At 41.7% G+C, this 15,791-nt stretch overlaps 1 pseudogene; it reads left to right on the top strand.

Moving 5' to 3' along the window:
* Positions 1 to 10,508, top strand: part of LOC117456526 (uncharacterized) — a 46,298-nt pseudogene extending 35,790 nt beyond the window's left edge.
* The last annotated feature ends 5,283 nt before the right edge of the window (positions 10,509 to 15,791 follow it).

A 15,791-nucleotide genomic window follows, 5' to 3' on the forward strand; every position in this document is an offset into this window, starting at 1 on the left:
ATACTACACACTGCTCTGCTTTCTGCACGGACCTCACAGCTGTTCTCTCTGGAAACATCGCGTTGCGATGAAAGCAGTTAATAAAATAATATCCAGGGGATGCATGCAGAGCTGTCATTGGCTGAGATAAGTCCGGCCGTGCGTCACGCCTCCACTGTTCCCGGAAATGCATCCGTGGAGGAGCCGTGGAGGACCCATCAGTGTCTCCTCGGTTAGAGCTCCTCCAGAGAGCCTCCTCGACGCTCGATCCTCGGTCCTCGATGTGCATTTAGAGAAATGAGATGTCCTTTAACATGGCGCGCTGAAATCCATTTCCGGGTCACTACCGGAGGACCGAGGAGTCGAGGAGGGGAAATTAGAGTATTGAGAAGCCTCTCTGGTGTATTTGACCGTCGGCGGCGGTGGTGGCGAAGTCGATAGGGACTTGGCTTGGGAACTGGAAGGTCACCAGTTCAAGTCCCGGCAAGACCAAGTGCTACCGAGGTGTCCCTGAGCAAGGCACCGTTCCCCACATTGCTCCCCGGGCGCCGTTCAAAATGGCAGCACACTGCTCCTAACACTAGGATGGGTCAAATGCAGAGAAATAATTTCCCCACGAGGGATTAATAAAAGTTCATCTTCATCTTCATTGTTTTGGTAGCTGTTGGACTGGTGCTCTAGCTTTATACTTTTTGTCCAAATTAAATAAAAAAAATTAAATGTATTTAAGTGGTTTCTTGCTAAATATATAAATGATTTCATCATATCCATATACCAACGGTGACCAAGGGCCTTTTCTGTTCGGGCCCCCACCTCTCTGAGGATATTAGACTGGAAAGCTTTGTATCCTATTTTAAACCCCTACTAAAAAACACATTCAATTAGTGTGTTATTCACAGGGTTTGAGGGCTGAGTATCCACATAAAACCTATTTATATATATTTTTAAAGCATTTTCTTGTATTTTATTATTTGGATTGTTATTTACTTTGTATTTATATTATAAAAAATATTCTCTTGTACTTTTTGTCATATGCATTAAATACATTTTAAACAGTTTATCATTGGTTGTCTGGTGTGTTTATCAGGTACAGCACTTTGTTTTGAAAAGTATTCTACAAATAAAGATTAAATATTTGTATAACTTGTATCTTGAGGAACTGTCAATAATTGGCTCCTCTGCTGCTCTCAGGATGTTGAGGGGTTCACGTGTTTCCACCTAGCGGCAAAGTCTGGTCATTACAACATCGTTGAGTACCTTCTGAACACCGGAGTGATCAACATCAACTGTCAGGTTGGTACCGTTTCACATTTCCCTTTCAACCCTCTTTGATATATTTATTTTTTTGGGATGATGACGTCATAAAATATAACAATAGACATTTGGCGCTTCAATCAAAAACCTCAATAGAAGCTTTGAAGCTACAAAAGACATTTGGTACAGCCCTACGAAAAAGTTTCACGTCTTCTCAAAGATGAGCTTTGTTGATGTGAAATCACTATCCGAACAATTAGCTCTTAGGAAGGATCTCCAATTGGAAATAACACGTAAGAAAAAGGAATACACACATATTTTGACTAGAGAGGGTGTCAGTCTTTTCTATACGCTGTAGGCTTCCCTTCAAATGCACTTGTTCAAGTAAACGAGATGTCAACACCTGTTACATTATTCACAGGACAGAAACAAATGACTTATAGGTGTGTTTCAGATTCTGTCAGCTGATCAGTGATCAGTCAGCTGAGCTTGTCTTATTCTCCTCAGGATGATGGAGGTTGGACGGCCATGATCTGGGCGACAGAGTATAAGCACGCGGACCAGGTGAAGCTGCTGCTGTGCAAAGGAGCCGACATCAGCATCAGGGACAAGGTTGGCTAATGAGCACTCTGTGTTTCACATGCGTTACAGAACAAAGAATGTTGTCTAATGGGTTTTTTTGTCTAGGAGGAGAACATCTGCCTGCACTGGGCGGCGTTCTCCGGCAGCGTGGAGATCGCCGAGCTGCTCCTGAACGCTCGCTGTGACCTGCAGGTCGTCAACATCCACGGAGACTCTCCTCTGCACATCGCTGCTCGGGAGAACCGCTTAGAATGTGTCACGTGAGTTCATGTCTTTAGAAAATAGAACGAATGTTAGTTTTGTGTACCTGTAGTTTAACACAAGAGGATTGCTTCAGAGCGCCAGCATCTATTTTCCTTTGGTTCCAATGAGGAGTTGGCGAATGCTGTTGAGTGTGGTCGCCTCGAGTAAAAGTGCTTCACCTGGGGTCATGTTGCTGCTTTGAGACTTAATTAGAATATCAGAATGGCGCCAAAGCTAATTTGTACAAAGGTTGAAAGCAAGCTTCTGCCGCGAGGTTGTAATGGTTAAAAAACAATGTCAAACAAACGAAAAGGGTGCAATGCTTGTCCTACAAAAACTGTGATATGTTGTCAAGATACCACGATCTTGACATTGAGAGAAAGCTCTCCCCAGCATCATTGTGCCGAGAAGTCGCTATGTGGACACGGCCCTAAATAGGTGTTTCCAAATGGTTGATCGGATTGTGCTCTCCTCAGGCTGTTCCTGACTCACGGAGCAGATGTGTTTCTGAAGAACCGCGAGGGAGAAACTCCTCCAGACTGCTGCAGCAACAACTCCAAAGCCTGGGCCGCGCTGCAGGCCAACCGGAAGGAGAGGGACTCCAAGAGCAGCACGCTCCACCGAGCGCAGGACAAAGTGCTTCAGAGGTTAGAATTATTCTGTGGAGATAGGTGTGGGTATATGGCGTTGGATACAGGTTGAAAGAAAGGATGCGATCAAGTGTTCTAGGCTTATTAGGTGGTCAAACATAACCTTTTGACCCCAGCATTTTTGTTACCTCCCCTGTATCAGATATGCTTGACATTGACTAATTAACACGTGGCCTTTTGTGGTCATTCATTATTTTATGATTCCCATGATGTTCTAATGTTTTGTCAAGCACTTTGTGACTTCTGTGAGAAGCGCTTGATAACAAAATGTTGCCTACTTACTCTTATTATCGTCTGCTCTGTTTACAGTGACATAGCTCTGGGACAGGAGAGAATTCCCCTCCCGTGTGTCAACTCTGTGGACAGCGAGCCTCACCCAGACGACTACAAATACATCCCCGAAAACTGCGTCACCTCGCCCATGAACATCGACCGTAACATAACGCACCTGCAGGTCAGTAAGAAACCACACCGCCCGATATTTGAAACAAAGAGGCTTTTATTCCCTCCGTGATTGGCAGCGTGAAATGACCAGTATTATTTTCTCTCTTTCCGGTGGATAACAGTACTGTGTTTGTAAAGAAGACTGTTCAACGAGTATCTGCATGTGTGGACAGCTCAGCCTGCGCTGCTGGTACGACAAGGTGAGAGCAGACACGTCTGCATCTGAACGCCAAGCAGCCTCAGGGCTTTTTGTATCCTCCCGTCACTTTTTACTCACTGTTGACTCGCTTTGCATTATACAAGTCCAACAACACCTATGGAAATAGCACATTAATGGCTAGAAGTAGGAACTATTCCATGTTTTGATTACAGTGTAACAAATATATAATGCCTTAAAAAGGAAGAAATGCAAGTGGAAGTTCTTTGATCATTTATTTTAGAAAAATTGGACAAAAACATTTCCAGTTCCCCGAAACACTGTGTATCCACATACAATTTAAAAGTAAGACATGGGGGGGGGGGGGGGGGGGCTCTACCTGATGTACATACTAAACTTAAAATCTGTCTGCAGCTCAGCCGAAGTTTCACTAAAATGTTGTCGTGACACTGTTGGTTTGTTTTTTACGCAATCTGGTTCCTGCATTCTGTCTAAATGTGAAATTAAATGATGAAATACAGAGATTAAGATAACATTTTTGTATTTAAGCTCAAATGTGGTGGTTTTTCCTGAAAGAAGCGTTTGATAAAGTGATAAACATAATTTGTAAGGACCGTCGAGACGTTTTTTGGCTCTGAGCAATGGTGTAATTTCAGCAGCTTTAAAAGAAAACATGTCTTCTACAACTTGACAGTGTGCTGCGGTCGTCATAGGGTTATGTGCAAGCAGCGCCAGACCAAAAGCATGTGAGTTTTGAATTCTTCTTTTGTTGTCGTGTTCAGAAGGGTCGTCTGCTCCCCGAGTTCTGCCGGGAGGAGCCTCCTCTCATCTTTGAGTGTAACCACGCCTGCTCCTGCTGGAAGACCTGCAAGAACCGCGTCGTGCAAAATGGAATCAGGTACTTCATGAGTCCACAAATAACAATACAAATAAAACTTAATGCAGCAGAGAATTGATTTAGCCCATAGCTCATTTACTTATTTTATTTATAAATACTTAACTAGTCTATAGTGTATATATTATACTGTCTATGTACCTCTATGTGTATTCAATATTTATACCACTGTGTATAGTGTTTATACCCATTAATTGTGTTTACAACTTCTGTAGTACTAGAACTATTAAAGCATTTTGTTGTAACTACATTTTTCTTTTTTTGTGAGGTGTGAAAAGTTAAATATCTGTTTATAAAGCTGTAACATAAAGTTGTTGTGTATCTTCCAGGACCAGGCTGCAGCTCTTCAGGACCAGTAAGAAGGGCTGGGGTGTGCGTGCGCTACATGACATACCACAGGGGACCTTTGTATGCGAGTAAGTCCCACTTACCAATACAAACAAGGGTTTTTTCTACGCCTTTTATATGTGTCCCCTCTTCTTCATGTCTCTTCTACATCAACATGTGTCCCCTCATCTTCATGTCTCTTCTACATCAACATGTGTCCCCTCTTCTTCAAGTCTCTTCTACATCAACATGTGTCCCCTCTTCTTCATGTCTCTTCTACATCAACATGTGTCCCCTCTTCTTCATGTCTCTTCTACATCAACATGTGTCCCCTCTTCTTCATGTCTCTTCTACATCAACATGTGTCCCCTCTTTTCATGTCTCTTCTACATCAACATGTGTCCCCTCTTCTCCATGTCTCTTCTACATCAACATGTGTCCCCTCTTCTTCATGTCTCTTCTACATCAACATGTGTCCCCTCTTCTTCATGTCTCTTCTACATCAACATGTGTCCCCTCTTCTTCATGTCTCTTCTACATCAACATGTGTCCCTCTCTTCTCCATGTCTCTTCTACATCAACATGTGTCCCCTCTTCTTCAATGTCTCTTCTACATCAACATGTGTCCCCTCTTCTCCATGTCTCTTCTACATCAACATGTGTCCCCTCTTCTTCATGTCTCTTCTACATCAACATGTGTCCCCTCTTCTTCATGTCTCTTCTACATCAACATGTGTCCCCTCTTCTTCATGTCTCTTCTACATCAACATGTGTCCCCTCTTCTTCATGTCTCTTCTACATCAACATGTGTCCCCTCTTCTTCCATGTCTCTTCTACATCAACATGTGTCCCCTCTTCTTCATGTCTCTTCTACATCAACATGTGTCCCCTCTTCTTCATGTCTCTTCTACATCAACATGTGTCCCCTCTTCTTCATGTCTCTTCTACATCAACATGTGTCCCCTCTTCTTCATGTCTCTTCTACATCAACATGTGTCCCCTCTTCTTCATGTCTCTTCTACATCAACATGTGTCCCCTCTTCTTCATGTCTCTTCTACATCAACATGTGTCCCCTCTTCTTCACTGTCTCTTCTACATCAACATGTGTCCCCTCTTCTCATGTCTCTTCTACATCAACATGTGTCCCCTCTTCTTCCATGTCTCTTCTACATCAACATGTGTCCCCTCTTCTTCATGTCTCTTCTACATCAACATGTGTCCCCTCTTCTTCATGTCTCTTCTACATCAACATGTGTCCTCCTCTTCTTCATGTCTCTTCTACATCAACATGTGTCCCCTCTTCTTCATGTCTCTTCTACATCAACATGTGTCCCCTCTTCTCATGTCTCTTCTACATCAACATGTGTCCCCTCTTCTTCCATGTCTCTTCTACATCAACATGTGTCCCCTCTTCTTCATGTCTCTTCTACATCAACATGTGTCCCCTCTTCTTCATGTCTCTTCGACATCAACATGTGTCCCCTCTTCTTCACGTCTCTTCTACATCAACATGTGTCCCCTCTTATTCATGTCTCTTCTACATCAACATGTGTCCCCTCTTCTTCATGTCTCTTCTACATCAACATGTGTCCCCTCTTCTTCCTGTCTCTTCTACATCAACATGTGTCCCCTCTTCTTCACGTCTCTTCTACATCAACATGTGTCCCCTCTTCTACATGTCTCTTCTACATCAACATGTGTCCCCTCTTCTTCATGTCTCTTCTACATCAACATGTGTCCCCTCTTCGTCATGTCTCTTCTACATCAACATGTGTCTCCTCTTCTTCATGTCTCTTCTACATCAACATGTGTCCCCTCTTCTTCATGTCTCTTCTACATCAACATGTGTCCCCTCTTCTTCATGTCTCTTCTACATCAACATGTGTCCCCTCTTCTCCATGTCTCTTCTACATCAACATGTGTCCCCTCTTCTTCATGTCTCTTCTACATCAACATGTGTCCCCTCTTCTTCATGTCTCTTCTACATCAACATGTGTCCCCTCTTCTTCAAGTCTCTTCTACATCAACATGTGTCCCCTCTTCTTCATGTCTCTTCTGCATCAACATGTGTCCCCTCTTCTTCATGTCTCTTCTCCATCAACATGTGTCCCCTCTTCTTCAAGTCTCTTCTACATCAACATGTGTCCCCTCTTCTTCATGTCTCTTCTGCATCAACATGTGTCCCCTCTTCTTCATGTCTCTTCTCCATCAACATGTGTCCCCTCTTCTTCATGTCTCTTCTACATCAACATGTGTCCCCTCTTCTCCATGTCTCTTCTACATCAACATGTGTCCCCTCTTCTTCATGTCTCTTCTACATCAACATGTGTCCCCTCTTCTTCATGTCTCTTCTACATCAACATGTGTCCCCTCTTCTTCATGTCTCTTCTACATCAACATGTGTCCCCTCTTCTTCATGTCTCTTCTACATCAACATGTGTCCCCTCTTCTTCATGTCTCTTCTACATCAACATGTGTCCCCTCTGTGGAAAGAGACTCTGAAAGTTTCAGGAACAAAGATTCTCTCTCTTTTTGTCCTGATCCATTTCTATAAAAACCTGTCTGAAAATGAGCTGATCAGATTTTGGCCACTTGATGATGTCATAACGATGTTTTGAATTGTGTAACCATTAGCCAATCAGCAACCCCCCATTAGCCAATCAGCACCCCCCCCCCCCCCCCCCCCCCCCCTTATCACCTGAATCTCCTCCTAGAGCACCATTGTGTTCTTTCTAATCAAATCTCTCTCAGAGGGGCGTGGGGAGGGGCTCCTTATTTTCATCTAAAGTAACAGAGAGAGAATCAGCACTTTGGAAACAGGGCTGAAACAGAGGGGATTATGGGTAATGCTGCAATGATCTGTTTGGTGTTTGGAGCCAAACACTTCAGAGACATGTTTAGTATATATCTGAGAGCTGTGATATATTGAGGAAAAATAGTATAATAGGGACCTTTTAAAAAAACCCGGCTACTCTCACACATGCAGTTTGGATCTCTTGCCACACGGTATCAGCTCAGAGTTTAACGGTGTGCTTTTTCACGTTCTGAAGTGCTGTCGATGTCACGGAGGTGTTTCCCTGATGTGTCACTATCCTGCTAATGTGTTGAAACTATACGACAGCTTTTTTATTTATTTCTAAAATCACTACTATTCAGTTCTGCGACAGCTGTCTGGAGAAACAAGTTCTTAATCTAAATATTGTGGGTTTAATTTAATGGTATCATAGTCCAGTCAGTGTGCTGGACTTGTTCTTTATTTAACTAGATGTGTTGGCAACAGAAGGAGAGCAAGTTAATAAATCAAATCAACTTTATTTGGAGAAAACAAATAGTCATCAGTAGGATATTCAATCTGGCAGCAAACATACAGTTATTACAGAGCAATGAAGGCCTCGTGTTCTCTGTGTAAGGTTCAACAAACCCATATTTCTCAATGCTTATGAAACAAAATAGAGGCATCAGAACAGAATAATCAAGCGCATTGGATACATTGTTGACTTGACAAATTGCATGTGATCATATAATATATTTTGGTTGATAAAAGGCAGTTACTTTGGGATTATAACATGTGTTTTTTATTATCTAAATGGAGTCATCCACTCGGTGTTGAATTGGTTCACCAGCGGGGGATGTGAAGTCTTTGAAGCTCAGTGTCTCAGAGCTGCAGTCCTCCCAAATAAAACCTTATAATTCCCCACTCATGAGGAGTTGGCGTGTCGTAAACAGCATTAGATGAAAAGCTCTCAGTGATGTCTGCTGACGGGTCACCTGCTTTTGAACAGGTACGTGGGGGAGATCATCTCCGAGGCAGAGGCCGAGATGAGGCAGAACGACACGTACCTGTTCAGCCTGGACGATAAGGTAAAGCACCCTAACCCCATCACCTCTTTACTTCTCCTTTCAGCCGTCACGTTGTTTCAGTTTGAGTCTCCTATTTATCTCCCTCACAGCCACAAGATCAATACTGCATCGACGCTCGTTTCTATGGCAACATCAGCCGCTTCCTCAATCACATGTGCGAGCCCAACCTGTTCGCCTGCCGAGTTTTCACGAAGCACCAGGACCTCCGTTTCCCACACATTGCCTTCTTCGCCAGTGAGAACATCAAGGCTGGAGAGGAGCTGGGGTAACACTTCATTTTTTATTTTGACGATTTTAATGCATTACAGGATGAATTCTTGATGCCCAAGTTGATGGAAAATGATACGGTGTCCAGAGCTCTGTTGAGTGTTACAATATTAAACTGAAAACTGTAACAGCGTAGACGTAGTGGTATTAAAATAAGAATCCTGGTGAAATATTTACCGTTCTAAAAGCCATCCAGTGTATCAGCCTTAGTAACATGAGGCAACCTGATTTGTTATTAGGGCACTTGTCGGTTGAGTTGGGTCATTTCTTAAGTAAAAAGTAAAGTGGTATAAAGCATTGTAAAGGTACCGCCTAGCTAAGTGGTATAAAGCATTGTAAAGGTACCGCCTAGCTAAGTGGTATAAAGCATTGTAAAGGTACCGCCTAGCTTACTTCCGCCCTGATGGAGTGGTGCAGGAATGAGTCTTAAAACCCAGACATGAGTTTTGTACGTGTTTCGGTTTGATGCCTGTTATAAGATCTGTGGTTAACACAAATGTACGACATGCAAGTAACCTGCAAATAAAAGTCCTGGAAGAGAAATAATCACTTTCTCATCCGCTCTCTCTTCAGATTTAACTACGGCGACCACTTCTGGGAAGTAAAGAGCAAGCTGTTCAGCTGCGAGTGCAGCTCTGCCAAGTGCAAGTTCTCGTCGGCGGCCCTGGCGTCGCTGCAGGCGGACAGCACACCGGAGGAGCAGCAGCCCAGCGCTCTGCCCGACACCAGCTCCTCCAACACCCCCTCCTAAAGCCCCCCCCCCCCCCACACTACACGTACCCACGACTGACGGACACATCCTCCTTGAACTTTGAACTTGTATCAGTCGACTTGTACTGTCTCTCTACTTCTGATTGAAACCGTGGACCTTTGCGAGAACACGTTAAACGTTGTCACACACAACCAGACGCACAATCAAAACCTGAAGGAACTTCCTGCTCCTTTATTTGGTCACAGGAACAGCAGGGGGCAGCAAATGTCATAGCGACAATAAAACAGTCTTTACAGAACTTTACTCGGAGGGAGAACCGTGCATTTTGACTTTTTTTTAAGATGATTGAAATTGTTAAAAGGCTTTTCTTATTGAGTTCAGATCAAGGGACTTTGGGTGGGGGGTACAATTGCCTGTTGCAGAGACGACCTCAGCTAGGCTTTTTTTGACCGTTGCGGTCGTTTATCATGAACCATTCCAGCAAGATAACTGATAAATATTTAATTTTGTTGCCACTTCTTTGTGTCACTTCATCTTTGTTGCAGTGTTTGAACAGAAACGTCCGACATTTACCACCATAATTAATTATGAGTTAAGAAATAATTGGGAAAGCAAAAGACATGGTGCAAAGTGTTTTGTATCTGCGGTCGTTAGTCTGAATAAATTGGCTGTCCTTTTTCATTAAGCACGTTTAAGGGGATCTTAACGTGTCGTAGGAATTTATAAAACTGAAATGGAGGGTTTAAAAACAAAGGAAAATGGTGCTGACAAAGGTTTTTACTTTTGTTTTAATTTTTATTACCCTCGTGAACATAGTTTGTAAGATAAGAGAACGTTTTACATTTTTTATGTTTAATTTTAACTCCACTTTTCTAAGCGTAGTAACTGTAGTTAGGCTATTTTTTATTTAGTTTCATGATTTTGCAGACCGAAGCGAACCCGTCTTTTTAAATGTTGTTAGTAAAGCAGTGACTGTTGTGCAAAGTCTTGAAAGGAATAAATAAATGAAAAAAAAAGCTATAAAAATGCACTTCATAACTTTCTGTTACATATTTCTGGACCGTGAATCATCCATCTTAATGGTTGTATCTTTTTCAATAAATTTACTACTAATGCATTTATTCTGATATGCTTCACTTGTTGTAGTTTCTTGAGCCTGTTTGCTACAATGTTACCTCAAAATATGTCTTCACATTTCCTTTCCTTCAGATCCAGAGGGAAACTGCTTTTCAGCTCCTTATCCCGTCAAACACATCCTCAGCCCGACCCGGCAGCTGCTGACACTTCCCACACATAGGGAGCTTTAATGAGTATATTTTAAAGCTTTTAGTTTGATAGTAGAGTGGTAGTAAATGCTGCAGCAGAAATACTCCATTACAGGTCAAATCATGGATTCACAATTATTTTGAGATAACTTTCCCTTCTCTTGCGTTTCGGGTCGAAAGTGACCGAGTGACTTTGTTTTTGATCATAAATAGTGTGTGTTTCATCCTATTGCCTCAAGACGTTATGTGATCCTCCACACTAGGCCTCTGGACATATACACTTGATGATCCCCACTGGCATTGATTTCTTTGTGATTTATTCAACAGTGAAACACCCATGATGTTTTCGGTCAGAATTTACCGCCATAGGAAATGACGCACGCACACTCACACACACTCACACACTCTCTCTTCTTGTGCTTATGTCCCCCCACACCTTCCAGACAACAATGTACTCTAAGTTACGGGAACCTCTCACTTCCTCGCGCTGTATGATACAATGTTTCATACCTTCTCACAGGTGCGAGCTCTGTGCCCCTCCAGAAAGAAATACCCCTCCCTTACTGTCTCTCATGCAGTTATATTTGTGCCTTGCTCACATTTGACTCAGTGATACAATGAGTAGGCAACCGATTAGGCAATTTTCTGTTGGAGAGGCTCTGGACAAATGTTTTGAACCAGATGAGATTGCACCAGAAATAGAGGACAATGTCTCAGAAATGGAAGACAACAGCGATCCAGACTATGAGCCTGATCAACAGTCAACCAGGAAGAGGCCCCTGAGGGAGAGGCCTCTGAGGGAGAGGCCCCTGAGGGAGAGGCCCCTGAGGAAGAGGAGCCCTGAATATTTATTTTTCTCAAAATGTTCATTGAGGAAAACGGTATCAGCGTCTTGTTTTATATTCATCACAGTGAATGCAGTGAATGCTGAACTTGATGGGCCCACCGGTGGGTCCGGACCATATTCTGTAGTTTAAAGTACACAATGAAACACTGACTTGCTTGTATCAAATCAATACATCCCATACACCATTGGAATGGGAATCATCTCAGCTGCGACCCTAACTAAAGCATCTCCAGTAAACACATACATTTTATAATGTACAGTAAGCACTATCTTTGAACTTACTGCAAAAATTATAACATGAAATTCACCCCTGGAATCATTCTGCCTGTCACCCCTTGATTATACTTGCTTGGACTGTTCAAATGAGATGTCAACCAATTGGATAAGGGGTTCCAGAGATATCACTGCAAAACACACAGTATGGGAAGGGGGACCTAACGCAAGAGAAGTGTTAACATGTGTTTGCATCAGTTTAAGAAATAAAAACGTTATGAAGGTTCTTCTTGGTCAAGCTACTCTAAACCAAATGTTCTTACTCATGCCTCTTCCATAAGGAAGGTTGTGCACAATGTGCTTTATTGACAGCCCCATCCCTCTTTAATGGCACCTTTTATGGTGGAATAAATTATGACGTAAAGTGTGTTTGCAATGCAAAGTCAGTTACATTTGTGAATGAAAGAACTACTTGGTAAATACTAGATTAGCGTTAACGAGAGTGGGTTTATTTTATATCCGTCCCAAATTGCATGTTCTTCCATCCAATAGTGGACATGGGGCAGATGAGTGAAATAATTAGCCTGACAAATGATGGCAAATAACCGTAACTTACAGTAAGAGATTTATAGGAGAGCTTATGAACTGTAGAAAACATGTAACGCTAGAATATTTGTTCATTTTTAATTTGCCTTAAAAAAAAAGTTTGGGGAATTATGATAAACAATTTGTATGTAATTATAGTGACTCCGTAGGGCACGGCTGAGGCTGTGTGATAAATTAAATAGCACTGCACTAAATCCCATCGCAATCTATCCTGTTTTGGTTTGAAATGTTTGTCTAGACCAAAGTGAAGTCTCTTCTGACAATGCCATTGCTATTGCAGTTGTATCAGTGCTTGAAAAACGAACATATTACAAAATACTCATCTGCAAAGTCACCTGTAGGTATACAGCTGTTGAAAAGTAAAAGGTAGTCATTTCGTCGAAAGCTATAGAGAAAGTCTCAAAATAGAAATGTATACATTCATTTCCCATTGTACTAATTTCAGTAAACATAGGTCCTTCCCACCTCTGCAATTAAACTCTTAAAGTTATAAAAACATGAATTCAGCTGCTGTTGTCCATCTCCCAGTGGATTTGGATTCATAATGTCCCCTCCAGCAGCAATATGAAAGAAAGTCCGGCAGGAAGTGAGTTTCTGTAACATCTGCAGACTGCAGGCCTTTTAGGTCTCATAAACTGCCCGATGATTGCTCCCTTCCTGGTAACCAGGGCGGACAGCGAAAAACAGAGCCGATAATTGAATCAGTGAAATTTCTCCTTGAGCATGGAAGACGCTCGGTCTGATAACGAGGTTCTTAACTGGCAGGACAGGAAGCAGCCCTTTTCCGCATTCCAGGGTGGGAGAAACTTTTATTCTTGTCTTTGGTGCCCCTGCCCTGGTGCCTCCTGCAGACATACATGTACCGTGTGGGGGCCAAAGAGTTGATTTATTCCACTCTTCAGTTGGATGTACCTCAGTAACCCTGGAGAGCAGTTATGAAGAGAAGTCTTCCTCACAACTCGAGATGGGCAGAGAGACGGTCAACTGTGGTTTATGGTACGTTTATTCTACTTCTAACCACCTACGGTTGTATTTGTGGTAACACTTTATATTAAGGTACACTTATTCACCATCAATTAGTTGTTAATTAACATATTAGAGACAAACTACTAGCTTATTTTTTATGAAAAATACTTCACTTTAAAATAGGGAACATATTCTAATCTTAGTTAGAAACACCAATTGTTTTGTCATTTTGACACAATAAACACATGTAGTTTCATGTCTTGTTACATAAGAATAGACCATATTTGTTTGGTGTTATTATGGGAGAATTATTATTCTTGTGGTACTACTGCCTTATTTACCCCATATTGAGCATATTAAGACCCAAACTCATGTACAACAACTTCCTTACTTACAATAAATAAGCACTAATAAGAAGGTTATTAAGGAAAAACTCTTAACTAATGGCCTATTACTTGTAGAATAAGGCATTACTACTTGTTTTATAATGACTAATAAAGAGCCAATATACTGCTAATATGCATTTTTAATGAACAACTAGTTGATGGTGAATATGTACCTTAATATAAAGTGTTACCGCATTTGTTTACATTTCTTTATTGTATGAACAACCATTATATTAGGGTTGTTAAACCTGAGTGGAGGCCTCTGGGTCAAACCAATGTGAATAACTGTTATACAGTTTGAAATGATACATCACAGAGTCTAAGGATTCAGTTAATCCCAAAGGTTTTATTTGCTTTGTCTCATACACTGCCATCACAACTCAAACTCTCATAAGCTGTCTCTGGGCTGACTGGAGCCTATTATTTCACAGTCCTGAGGGATTTATATAGAGGCATAAGCAGTCAAAATAAATTGTGATTATATAAATAATACGCTTTATTAGTTTAACAAGGTACCTAACAAGGTAAAAACAGAAACAGTAAAAACAATGACATAACAAAAATATAAATACATGGCAACAGTATAAAACAATGTCAGTAGAGGAATTACAATATGAAGGGGGTGGATTTAAAAAGGTTTTGAGCGCAGTTTTGAAAAAGGACAAGAGGAGATGACAGAAATAGAAGAAATAAATTAAGACAATGTTAACACATCTATTCTACAGTGGTTTAAAGTCAATAAAAGCCTTTTTCACAGCAGACATTTTGACCTGTAATAGAAAATAAAAAGCACAGGTGTTACCAATTACATTAATCATGGCTCTGTTCCATTCAAGTGCCCATAAGTAATTACAGTGTGACAGCGAACCAGGACCCTGAAAGTGAAAAAGCTAAATGGAATCCATCCATCCATCAATCAATTAATAAATTAAACCTGTGCTAACCTGTAACTGAACACAAATCTGTGACAAGTAGGCCGACTGGCTTTGCCCAATGGCTGAAACAAGATATGACTGAAATGCTTATTTTACTTGGAAAACCCAAACATAGGTGAGTAATATGCTTATAGAAGCAATTTAGAAGTACATAGGCTATGTCTTTGTTTGGTATTGTACACCAACTTTGTGGAGGGCATCAGTGTCTTGATAACCGCTACATGGGAGCAGCTAACTGCTCCTCACACACGGCAGATTAAAACTCATATGTCCTTGTTTAAAATGTGTTAATACTTGTTGCCAAGAAGAGAATGAGTTATTTTATTTCGGAAAAGAACTGAAACTGTAACAACTTAGCCAAACGGTGTGTGTTTTTGGGGAAGATGTTGCATAGCTTGGGTATACTTTAAGTGTTTATAGCTAGCCTACATTTTCTGTATGACTGAGTTTTGGAACTTTCTATTTCTTTTTACTACGAGTGACGACTACTTGTATTTTTTGCGACAAATGCTGACTTCCTAAAGTATTTTTTTGTTTAATTCCAGTTTGTTAAAGTGTGCATTATAAATCAGAAATGGCATGTCTTCTGCTGCGTAGCCTACTACATATCATTTATTTGAACCCCAGCGGTGCGCTCAGCCACGTTGGGCTCGTGGAGGATGCTCACCCTGGGGGCAGAGTATGAGGACACCTGGGCTGTGTCACCTGACCGGAGGGGCGTCCCCGGTCTCCAGCGGGCAGAGGGAGAGCCGGGGGCTGTGGAGGGAGAGGACCCCTGCTCTGGAGACCCGGAGGGCCCGGTGTGGAGAGCTGACACGGTGCAGAAGTATGACTCGGTGTTACACCTGGAGAATCAGAGCAGAGCGGGAAGAAGAGACGGTGTGCGTCAGATAGTCCGGAAGCACGAGACGCTGAACAGCACACCATGGCCTCGCGGGTGAGATTTACAAACATTTGAACTTGTACTTTTAAGCAGTGGTGGTAACAAGTAACTAAGTGCATTTACTCAAGTACTGAACATAAGTACAATTTTGAGAGACTTACTTTACTTGAGTATTCTAAAGTTGTACTACTTTATACTCCACTACATTTATTTGATATATTTTGATAGTTTGCAGATTTGGAATAATGATATGCAGTATCAACACTTAAATAAGACTTTAGTTACACATGGATTAACATTCACAAGATACTCTGCAGT

This window comes from Pseudochaenichthys georgianus, chromosome 12 (assembly GCF_902827115.2).
Source record: "Pseudochaenichthys georgianus chromosome 12, fPseGeo1.2, whole genome shotgun sequence".
Taxonomy (NCBI): domain Eukaryota; kingdom Metazoa; phylum Chordata; class Actinopteri; order Perciformes; family Channichthyidae; genus Pseudochaenichthys; species Pseudochaenichthys georgianus.